General features: G+C 40.1%; 1 protein-coding gene across 2 annotated transcripts in view; it reads right to left on the bottom strand.

Annotated features, from left to right (window-relative positions):
* Ap3s1 (adaptor-related protein complex 3, sigma 1 subunit) overlaps positions 1–10,424 on the bottom strand; it is a 59,559-nt gene that overhangs the window by 48,729 nt on the left and 406 nt on the right. The window lies entirely within an intron of this gene.

Genomic DNA, 10,424 nt, shown 5'->3' with positions numbered 1-10,424 from the left:
AGAAGTGCCTGAGTAGTGACTGGAGCCCTGAGCTCAAGGCCAGTCTGAACTGCATAATGAGACCCGGCAAAAAAAAAAAAAAAAAAAAAAAAAAAGGTAACACCACTACTCCCAGCTCCACAGATTTCTTCAGAGAAAAGCCCTCTAAGCCACAGGTGGTGGAACAGGCCTGCAATCCAAGTTACTCAGGAGTCTGAGATAGGATAATCACAAATTCAAGGCCAGTCTGAATACCTCGACTGGTATTCTGTAATACCTCTGTAATACCTCTGTAATACCTCGAAATTTTTAAAGAGGGCTAGGGATGTAGATCAGTGGCACGATACTCGCCTAGGTTCATTCCCCAGTACCAAAAAACAAACACAAAAACCAAACCAAACCAAACCAAACAAAACAAAATTCTAGTATTTTCCCTTGCAAGGTACAAAAATGCTTAACATACTGAAGAAAGCCCTAAATAAATGGCAACTACTATTATACCCTAAACCAGTGGTGATGAACCTATGGCATGCATGTTAATGTGTTTTTCTTTTAAGAAAAAACTTGTTTATGTATGAGTTGTTTTTCTAAACTAAAACCTCAATATTCAGGTTCAACTGCTGTAATAGGTGAGTGGGTGCTGGGTTGCAGTGTGGGTACTCTGTCTCTCAAAGGCTCGCTATCACTCCCCTAAGCCATCATCTACTATACTGTTTCCCAGTTTCAGCGGCAAAGATCCTACTTTATTTAAATAATACACTGAAAATATGATACAATTTGAAATAAAGACAGTCTGAACTATAGTGGCAAATGGAAGGTCCAGGCACTCCCAGGACAAGCTAACATTTGGCACGAGCAGGGGAGCGAGGGAGGGCTGAGGTAAAGCGCCAAGACAATGTAATAGGGAGAGAAGAATGTTCAACAAATGGCACTGGGACATCTGGACATCCATGTGTGAAAGAATGAAGTTACAGTATACTTCACACCACACACAAATATAGTTCAGATGGATCACAGACCTAAATATAAGATCTAAAACTACTCAACTCTTGGAAGAAAATATAAGTATGTATTTTTATAACCCTAGTTTAGGCACAGCTTTTTAGCTAAACCACCAAAACCAAAGGGGGAAAAAAAATTAATTGGATGACATCAAAATTCAAAACCACTATGCTGCAAGCAGCATCAACAACATAGCACATGACTGCAATCCTAGTGCTCCGGGACAACGAGGCAGGAAGACAACCAGTAGAAAAACGCATATCAATATATTTTCCATTAGAAAAATACATACCAAAGTCACAGGGAGATACTACTTGAGACCCACTAGGATGGCTTAAGTCAAAATGATGAACAGTAACAAGACCTGGTGAAGACATGGAAAAACTGGAACCCTCATAGTTGCTGGTGGGAATGTAAAAGTACTACAGCTACTTTTTTGGAATATAGTCTGGCAGTACTTCACAAAATTAACCACAGACCTACCAAATGACCAAGCAATTACATGCGTAGATATGTACCCATGAGAAATAAGAATGTATGTTCAGATAAAAACTTGTACCTGAATGATCATAGCAGCATTATCTGTAGTAGCCAAAAAGTGGGAAAAGCCCAATGTCCGCCAACAGAGAAATGGAAAACAAAACACAGTACACTATCCATACAATCAGTGCAATATTACTTGGCAATAAAAAGGAATAATCTATATGCCACCACATGAGTGAATCCCTAAAATATCATGCTGAGTGGACAGAACTAGTAAAGAAAAGACTGAAATTCATGATTCTGCCGACAAAGAATATCCAGAGAATACAGGAATCTGTAGAGACAGTTAACAGATCAGCACTCGCCAGGGATGGGTGAATAAATGGTAACAGTTCCTATATTCACTTGATTTGATGAAAATGTTCTGAATTTAGACTGTGGTGATAGGTGCATAACTGTGGTATAATTTTTGAAAAACACTTTATTGTACACTTTAAGTGGACTGATTTTATGGTATATAAATAATATCTTCATTAAGATTTTTTTTAAAAAAAGGTTAGTAGTTATTAATGAAGAAAAGAAGCTGGGGCAAGTCTTACCATTTTATTTTCTGCTATAAAAGTCTCCCTAGAAAACTTATCTTTGGAAGTCCTAGAAAACTTTGTAATAAAAAGGAAGTTCATTCCAGAACAGAATCCACATAATTTTAAGTACCGGAGTCTTTGAGAAGAAAAATAAAAGAGGCAATTTATTTTGAGGAAATAAAAAGTACTCGAGAATAATCTCTAGAATGTACATAGCCAATGGCTAAAAATCACTCCAAAGGGGAATCTAATATAGCAAGTAATAGTAACAATAAAAGTAACTGTTATTATTAATTTAGGTGCAGATATTTAGTTTTTATTAGGTACCAAGTTCTACATTATTTTCAAAATGTTCATGACAAAATCTTACTCAAAATAAAAGCCCACAGTAGAAGACTGGTTAAATAAATAATCATGTACAGTATTATACAGCCAAAAGTAACAAAAGAAAAAACAGATAATTTGGAACTTACCAAAATTAAAAATGTTTTGTGTATCAAAGGGCACTATCAAAAGAGGGAAAAGGCACACACTGGACAAGAAAACAAATCTGCAAATCATGTATTTGATAAAAGATTGATACTCAAAATCTTACAACTCAACAACAACAAAAAACCCCACTGGATTGAAAAATGAGCAACAGAGCTGAATAAACACTTCTCCGAAGATACAGAAAAGACCAATAAGCACATAAAATGTAAATCAAATGTAATCAAAGAAATGTAAATAAAAACAACAAGATACCACTTCACAGCATTAGAATGGCTGTTACCAAAACCCAGAAAATAACAAGAATTGCCAGGCATGTGAAGAAACTAGAACTGTGCATTGCTGGTGAGTACATATAGAAGGGTCCTGTTATCGTAGAAAATAATATGGTTAAGATTGAAAAAAAGGCCCAAATTTCCCTTTTCCTCTGACAATCAAATACAGAGATCCAAATGACAGCCACCATGCCCCTTCCCCTGCTTCCCCAAGGGTGTTGGGAGAGGTACTAATTCCAGTATCTCTGTCACCTCTGTGTTTGCTCAGTCATGCGGACCCGACAGGAGCCACCACCAGGCCCAGGTGCAGGGCCTCTGAGGAGCAGCTGCAGGACTATGCCTATCAGCAAAAAAATGGGTGCAGCCCTGGATCCTGCTACTCATTATTATCCCTGAAATCCTGAAATCCTAATGGACCACAATTAACACTTTTAACTCTTAAAAGCAGCAGTGGGCTTCAGCCCTGTCATTTCCCTAGAAATGGCATGAACTGTCAATCAAGCCGCCACTTCTTCCATAGTTCCCTGGGCTGCCACTGTGTCAGGTGAGGACAGAGGCTCCAAAGCTGTTTCAGAAGGTACTTACTTTGGCTTCAGCAAGCTTGAAACAAGAACCTATCCCAGATGACGCCACCCTAACCCTCTCCAAGTAGCCCTGCCCCTTCCGACACTACATCAGAAGTTCCACAAGAGGTATGCAAAATGCAGTAACGTGAGTTTATGAGATTTCTCTTTACACAAGCAGCATTTCCTTACACTCTTGAGGCAGTCCAGGTATGCTTCTTCCAGTGTACTACCCCCCTGTGCTAATATTCTTATAAAAGCCTCCTTCCGGTAGTCTTGTTGCCTATTCAGGATTCTTACCTCAGGTAAAGTCGGTTGAGCAGCGGCTGAACTAAGAAAAAGCTGCTTATACTCAAGGCTATTATCCCTGACGGACATTGACCTGTGGTGACCTTCAGAGACTTGCAGAGCCCGTGGAGATCTGCAGAGACAAGTGCAAGAGCTGCAGAACAATAGACACTGCTGGAAGAGTTCCAAAAAGCTGCCAAGGGGTCAGGAGCACCAGCTGCTGAAGAGCTGAAAAGGACAGCTGGAAACTGTCAGGAGCTGTAACACTAACAGCCTAAAAGCTGCTGGTATTCAAAGCTCACAGCTGTAAATAAGGGCACAGAGTTACTGGCACTCAAAAACCACAGCTGCTAAGATCAGGGAGATGCACTTTGATAATTTATTATTTTTATCTGAACTGAGCAAAAGAACCCCAGCTGACTGATAACATGGTGATTCTCCAAAGAAGTCAACATAGAATTACCATATGATCTAGCAACTCTACTTCAGGTTATATGCCAAAATAAATAAAAACAAGGACCTGAACAGATCTAAATTCACAGCAATCTTAGTCATACTAGCCAAAAGGGGTAGAAGAAACCAACATATCCACTGACAAATAAATGGCTAAACAAACCATGGTATTTACATTACATGCAAAGAAATATTTAGCCTTTACAAGGAATGAAATTTTGATACATACTACAACCTGAGTAAACCATGAAGACATTATGCTAAGTGAAAAAAGTCAGTCATAAAAGGACAAATACTCTATAAGTCCTCCTAAATAAGGCTGCAAGAATCGTCACTTTCACAGAGAAAGTAGAATAGTGATGGCCAGGGGATAAAAGAAGGAGGGAGTGAGAAGTGTTATGGTTCAGATCTTAATTGTTCTCCAAAACCATGTGCCAACAACAGCTTGGTTCCCAGCCTGTGGTGCCATCAGAAAGTGGAAAGTGATGCAACCTTTAGGAAGTGGGGGCTACCAGACGGAAGTGAGGTCACTGGGGGCATGACCCTGAAGGGATATTGGGACCTCAGTCCTGCCTTTCTCTCTGCTTCCCTGCCACCAGAAGGAAAGCAGCTTTGATCTGCCACACACTACCCACCACGACACTCCGCCTTGGCACAGGTCCAAAATGACAAGGTCAACCAACCACAGACTGAAACCTCGGATATCATGAGCTAAAATAAGCCTCTCCTCCTTTTAAGTTATTTATCTCTGACATTTTGTCACAGCAATAGAAAGCTAACACAGGGAGTTAGTGGTTAGTATGTACGGAGTTTCTGTTCGAGAGGGTGAACAGATTCTAGAGATGGTGGTAGTGACAGTGGGACAACACTATGAGTGTACTCAATGCCAAAGAACTGTATACTTCAAAATGATTTAAGTGGTTAGTTTGATACTACAAAGCTATGATAAAAACTATTTTAGTACTAAGCTGGAAGTGTATCTCAATTACCTGAGCTGGGAGCGCCTGATTAGTGTGCACAGGTCCTGGATTTAATTCCCAGTGCCACACCCAGATATACACATGCACCATATACATATATACATTTATATACATGTACATACACACACATAGATAACTTTTTATGTCATATTAAGGTACATTAATAACTGAAAATAAAAGGATATATATGTGGTAGGATGAATGGGCAATGCTCCCCACTTAGCACACAGGAATCTAAGCTATTCAATGGGCTTGAAATATTGGGGAAAAAAAAGTCCTTTCCTTCTAGGTAGCGAAGAGAACAATAAGTAACAGTTAATGATTCTTGTAATTAAATTAGCTTCAAAGCAAAGCAGGAAGTGTTTCTCCACAACATACCAGAGGTACCCTAGGTGGGTTTCACGTAAACTCTGCTCACATAAAATTAAGACTGTGAGAGGTGTAAGAACCACAAATTCCTTTCTCTTGGGCCATGTCACTTCACAGAACACAGGAAGTAGAATTCATCTGATCATAGCTCTTGATGGCATAGAAGCTGCACACAAGTAAAACACTGACTTTTACCTTCACTCACTGGACCAGCACTCCTATCTCACCAGAATCTAATGATAACTTGGTAAAGAAAATATCTGAGCAGAGAATCACTGCCTTTTCTAGAGGAATTCTTCAACCGTACAAAACACAAGCTTGTTTCATGGAAAAATATTTCCTTGTGTAAGTATATTTTCTTGCGGTGGGCATGCAGGGAAATGTCTTTTCCCTGACCTATCCTCAGGTCCAAAAAGGATTTCCCAGATGATTCTATGTACTGTAGACACTTGTCCCCCATTACTCCACGTTTCATTCCCCCACCCTAGGGCGGAGACCAAATCCAGGTCCTCACATATCTAAGGTGAACAGGCTTCCACTGAAATACATCTGACCCTTTTCAATTTTTTTTTTATTAATATTTTGAGACGGTCTTGGTTAATTGCCTGGGATGGCCTCGTATGTGCAATCCTCCTGCATCAGACTCCCAGGTGGCTGAGATTATAAGCACGCATCACAGTGCCCAGCTTCCATTTTCTTCCTAGGTCAATCACAATCTTACATAATTTATTACCTGTCTCCTATCACTAGAATGTAAACTTCCTGGGCTGTGTCTGATTATGTATTATTACTTGTAACAGGGTCTGTCTTAGTTACTTTTCTGGTTGATGAGAAAAATCTCCAACACCCAAAGTTAAAGGAGGAAAGGTTTATTTTGGCTCACAGTTTGTGGAGGTTTCAGTCCATAACTGGGTGGCTCCAAGGCAGGGTGGCATGGCAGAGGGGCATCGCAGAGGAGAAAGTTGATGGCAGGGCAGGCAGAAGGCAGCAAGCAACAATTATGGCGGGGGCAGCCTGCCTTCTTTCTGTCCTTTCAGATTCTGTCCAGGCTACCCACCCTGTAGGTGGTACCACCCACACCCAGTATCACATCCTTAATTCCAACATCACAGCTTTCATCCCAGCATCACACACCCTAGATCCAGCCACCTCCAAGAAGCTCCACTTATAACTGCATGAGGCTTTGAATGACATCTAGATACAAGGCATAACAGGGCCCTACAAACAAGTAAGTACTTGAAAGAATATGGGCAGGGAAACAGAGAAGAGTGCAATGGAGCTATAGGTCAGAAAATTTCCAGAGCTGCCACTTCTCCCTTCAGTAGTCCAAATCTAGCAGTACCGCTACTCAGAGTTTTAACACTAGTTAGAATTGCCCACGATTCCTCTCACAGTACAATACCCTTCTAACAGTTGCTAAATACTTTAGTAAAGAAACTTTACCTATACTAGAGTTAGAGAAGGCTAACAAAGCAGAATGGGTGAGGACAGAACATGTGTAATTTACCCTAAAGAGAGAGTTTTATCTAACAAGAGGCAGAAGGGGACTGGACTCTAGATGGTCTACAACTCAGAATTACCTTAGATTATCAGAAGCAGTGTATGGCACAAGTATGAAGGGATGGTAATTCATAACAAAAATGAGGAAACATGTACTTTACAGTTTAGAAATTTTTCTGCTTGCATTTTACATATATGTGGTATATGTTCACGCACGCATATGCATACAATCTTTTATTCCACAAACTGTGGAAAGTACTAAGACAACTTATGCAAAAGAAAACAGTTGTACTTTATTATAGTGACTCATCAAAAGATAAATTACAGTTCACTAATAACACAAGAATCATAATGCCAAGGTTGTTTTGTTCCTTGTTTGGTCACTATGAAAAAATACATCTTGTTTATGAAATATAAGTATCAGTAATATACAGATATTTCCAGACAAATATTAATACCAGAGGTTATTATTGCCAAGGTGCTATTGCTAGGCATCAATTGAAAGAGACAAACCATGAAAAACATGAGCTTCTGCAGTGACAGTTCAAGGATACAAAAGGAAAAAACAAAAGGGATGCACTAAGTCCACTCTTGAATTCTTACCACATGACTAGCAGAATGAGCCAAATCTGCAGTTTAGTGAAACAGATGTGTGACTTCATGTCTCACACATGACAACAGCTAAAAGGTACCATCAAGGCTAAAAATCTATTAAAGCCTGAAATGAACAAACGTACTACTAAAGGACAAATAGAGATGAACATGTAAGTTGCTATACAGTACTTGTATGTTGAGGGAGCATAAATAAAGAATGAATATAATGCAGTAGGGGACATATATCAATGAAAGGCTTAAACAGATTTCAAACCATGCTGATGTACCACTATTGTTGGACTCAAACCTCAGCACCTAATCAGGGTACAGAACTATTGGCTCACTCACATCCTTAAACCTTGCTTAATAATTTATGAAGCAAAACCATCAATTTCATTGACTATATCCTTTGCTCAATTTTTATTTAACAGTATATGTTTATAGTATACAATGACTACATTTCTTGTGGTGAGCTGGTATATGTACATAACACACCTTAATTCTCTTTTCATCCCCCCATCCTGTCCATCTCTTAGTTCCCTTAAATTCATTCATTTAGAACCTAGCTTGAGACAGTTTTGATTGGAATTCCTACATGTCTTTCCGACTCTTAAAATTTAGTCCTTCATTAACCAGTGGTTTCATTATTACAAAAGTAATGGTGGGTTAGCTGCTACTTCAATTTTTAACTCTGAAGTGGTGTCTTTGAAAAAGCCTATCTCCCTATCCCCTATTATCTATCTTTTATTTTGTACTTTATACTCTTGGGTTTCTCATATAAAAGAAGCCACAAGAGAGTTAAACTTGCATGTGTGGATAGATATGTGGAACCTTGATTCACAAACACTTCCGAAGTGTTTGGAAAATTTTGTTTTTGTTTGCAAACTCTGCATCAGTGGCAAACACGACCACAGCTTCCTTTCCCACACGAACACGTGTCCATCTTTTCCAAAACTGTAAAACAAATTAAGTTCTTCAACCTAGGCACTACTGCAGTTCTTTGCAGGTTCGCCACCACTGACCTGCATGAAGGTGCTGACATTTCAGGCAGTGAGAACAGAATGTACTATAACTTTCCCTGCCACAGTTGCTTGTGCCGAGCTAGTCAGTTCCTCAAACAGGCATCTTCTCCGGGCCTGTGAATTTCCTGCTTCCTCTGCCTGGAATGTTCTTCTCCCATCTGTCTTCAAAACTGGCTTTATCTCCTTCAAGTCGTTGGTCTTCTCAGTGAGAACTTCACTGGCTACCCTATTTTAAATAGCTATCCTCACACTGCCCACCACTTTGCCCTGCTTTATTTTTTACATGGCATTTATTATTAGCTGGTGTGCTATCCAGCCCACAATACTTTCCACTGGCTGTGTCCACACCCCTCACCCAAAAGAAGATCTACTTGTTCACTTCCAGTGCCTGAACCTAATAGGCAAGAAGTAAATGTTTGTTGACAGACTGACTGACAGGTTACTGTCTAGAGGGGGAAGCAAACATGTAAATTATCTTATTTCCAAAAGACAAAACTATACACTTCGCAAAACCCAGTTTATAAAGATTAACATACAGCAACAGCTTCTGGATCTCACTTGTACACAATCAGTACATCTTTTCACACTTTCCAGCCCCACACCCCAAGTGTCACTGCCACTCACGAAACAGCCAAAAATGCCGCCAGAGTTCTCACCGCTGCCACAATTTCTCCCACATGAACCTTCTCTGGTCCCTGAGTGAAGGTAAAGGACACTTTTCTTCCCACTATCAGGCAAGAGAGATCTGTAGTCCTAGGTCTGCATATTAAATAATCCTGTTATTATTTCAGTAGACAGTTATATTCTGCACTACAGTGATAAATTACACCGTTACCACAGATTCGCCAGGGAACCTGTTTTAAACATTGTTTAACTGTTAAATTTAGATACAGAAAAAGCAAATTTTGAATTCAATTTCACTGTTGAAGCAGGGTTTTTCTACACTGCAAATGGACGGCACTGGTAAAATGATTAAGTGAAAGATTCCCTCAACAAAGCCTAATAACATGTTAAGGAAATGAGTAATAAAATTAATAGCATTTTTTCCACTCCAAGTAGAATTTTATTCTATATTTAAAAACTGTATAGAATTTTTAAAAGGAGCGTTAGTATTTAGGTTACACTAAATTAAAATCACACGGCCCTAGGGGAAAACATTCTTTATCACCAGTAAAAGCAAAACTACATAACGAAATAAAGAATCAGCTCAAGACTTCGCACTTCAACCAACAGCTCCACGTACTGCATTATCATTTCAGGCAAACTGACGTTTTCACATTTAATTTTTAAGGGCAGGAATGATCTCCATCTGGGCTTTAACTGCATAAAAGTGTTAGTCTTGGCACAGCTTCAACACTGAAAACTCACGTCTGGCCTAAGCAAAATGCCCCAGTTTAACACAACAGTCGCACTGCAAAGTAATCCTACCTCTGCGAACCCAATTTTACGCCTTACCTAGTGAATTCTGCCCTCACATAAGCACGTAAGTCTATCTCCCTTTCTCAACCATTCATGCATTACTCACCTTTACTACTTTAAAGCCTCCTGCACCTAATATTTACAGTTCTAAGAGAGAAGTTTCACCAGTGTCACCACTCTTCACGAGTAGAACAACTAAGAAAGCAAATTCCCCCGGGTAAGGCAGTAATGACAAGCAGAAGCCGAAGTCATAACTGTCAGGCGCAGCATCGCCGTTCCAAGCGGTCACCCGCAGTTCACAGCCAGCAGGTAAAGAGCCCCACGAAACACGACGCGGGTCCCCAACCTCACACTGGGGAAGCCGTCGGCGCGCGGCGGCCTCCCGCAGGCAGCGGGTCCCGCGGAGACCAGCGCCCCCGGGGCC

Source organism: Chinchilla lanigera, unplaced genomic scaffold (genome assembly GCF_000276665.1).
Source record: "Chinchilla lanigera isolate Chin_1 unplaced genomic scaffold, ChiLan1.0 scaffold00007, whole genome shotgun sequence".
Classification (NCBI taxonomy): domain Eukaryota; kingdom Metazoa; phylum Chordata; class Mammalia; order Rodentia; family Chinchillidae; genus Chinchilla; species Chinchilla lanigera.
Note: the sequence above shows the minus strand (reverse complement) of the source record. Positions and strands in the feature narration are given on the sequence as shown.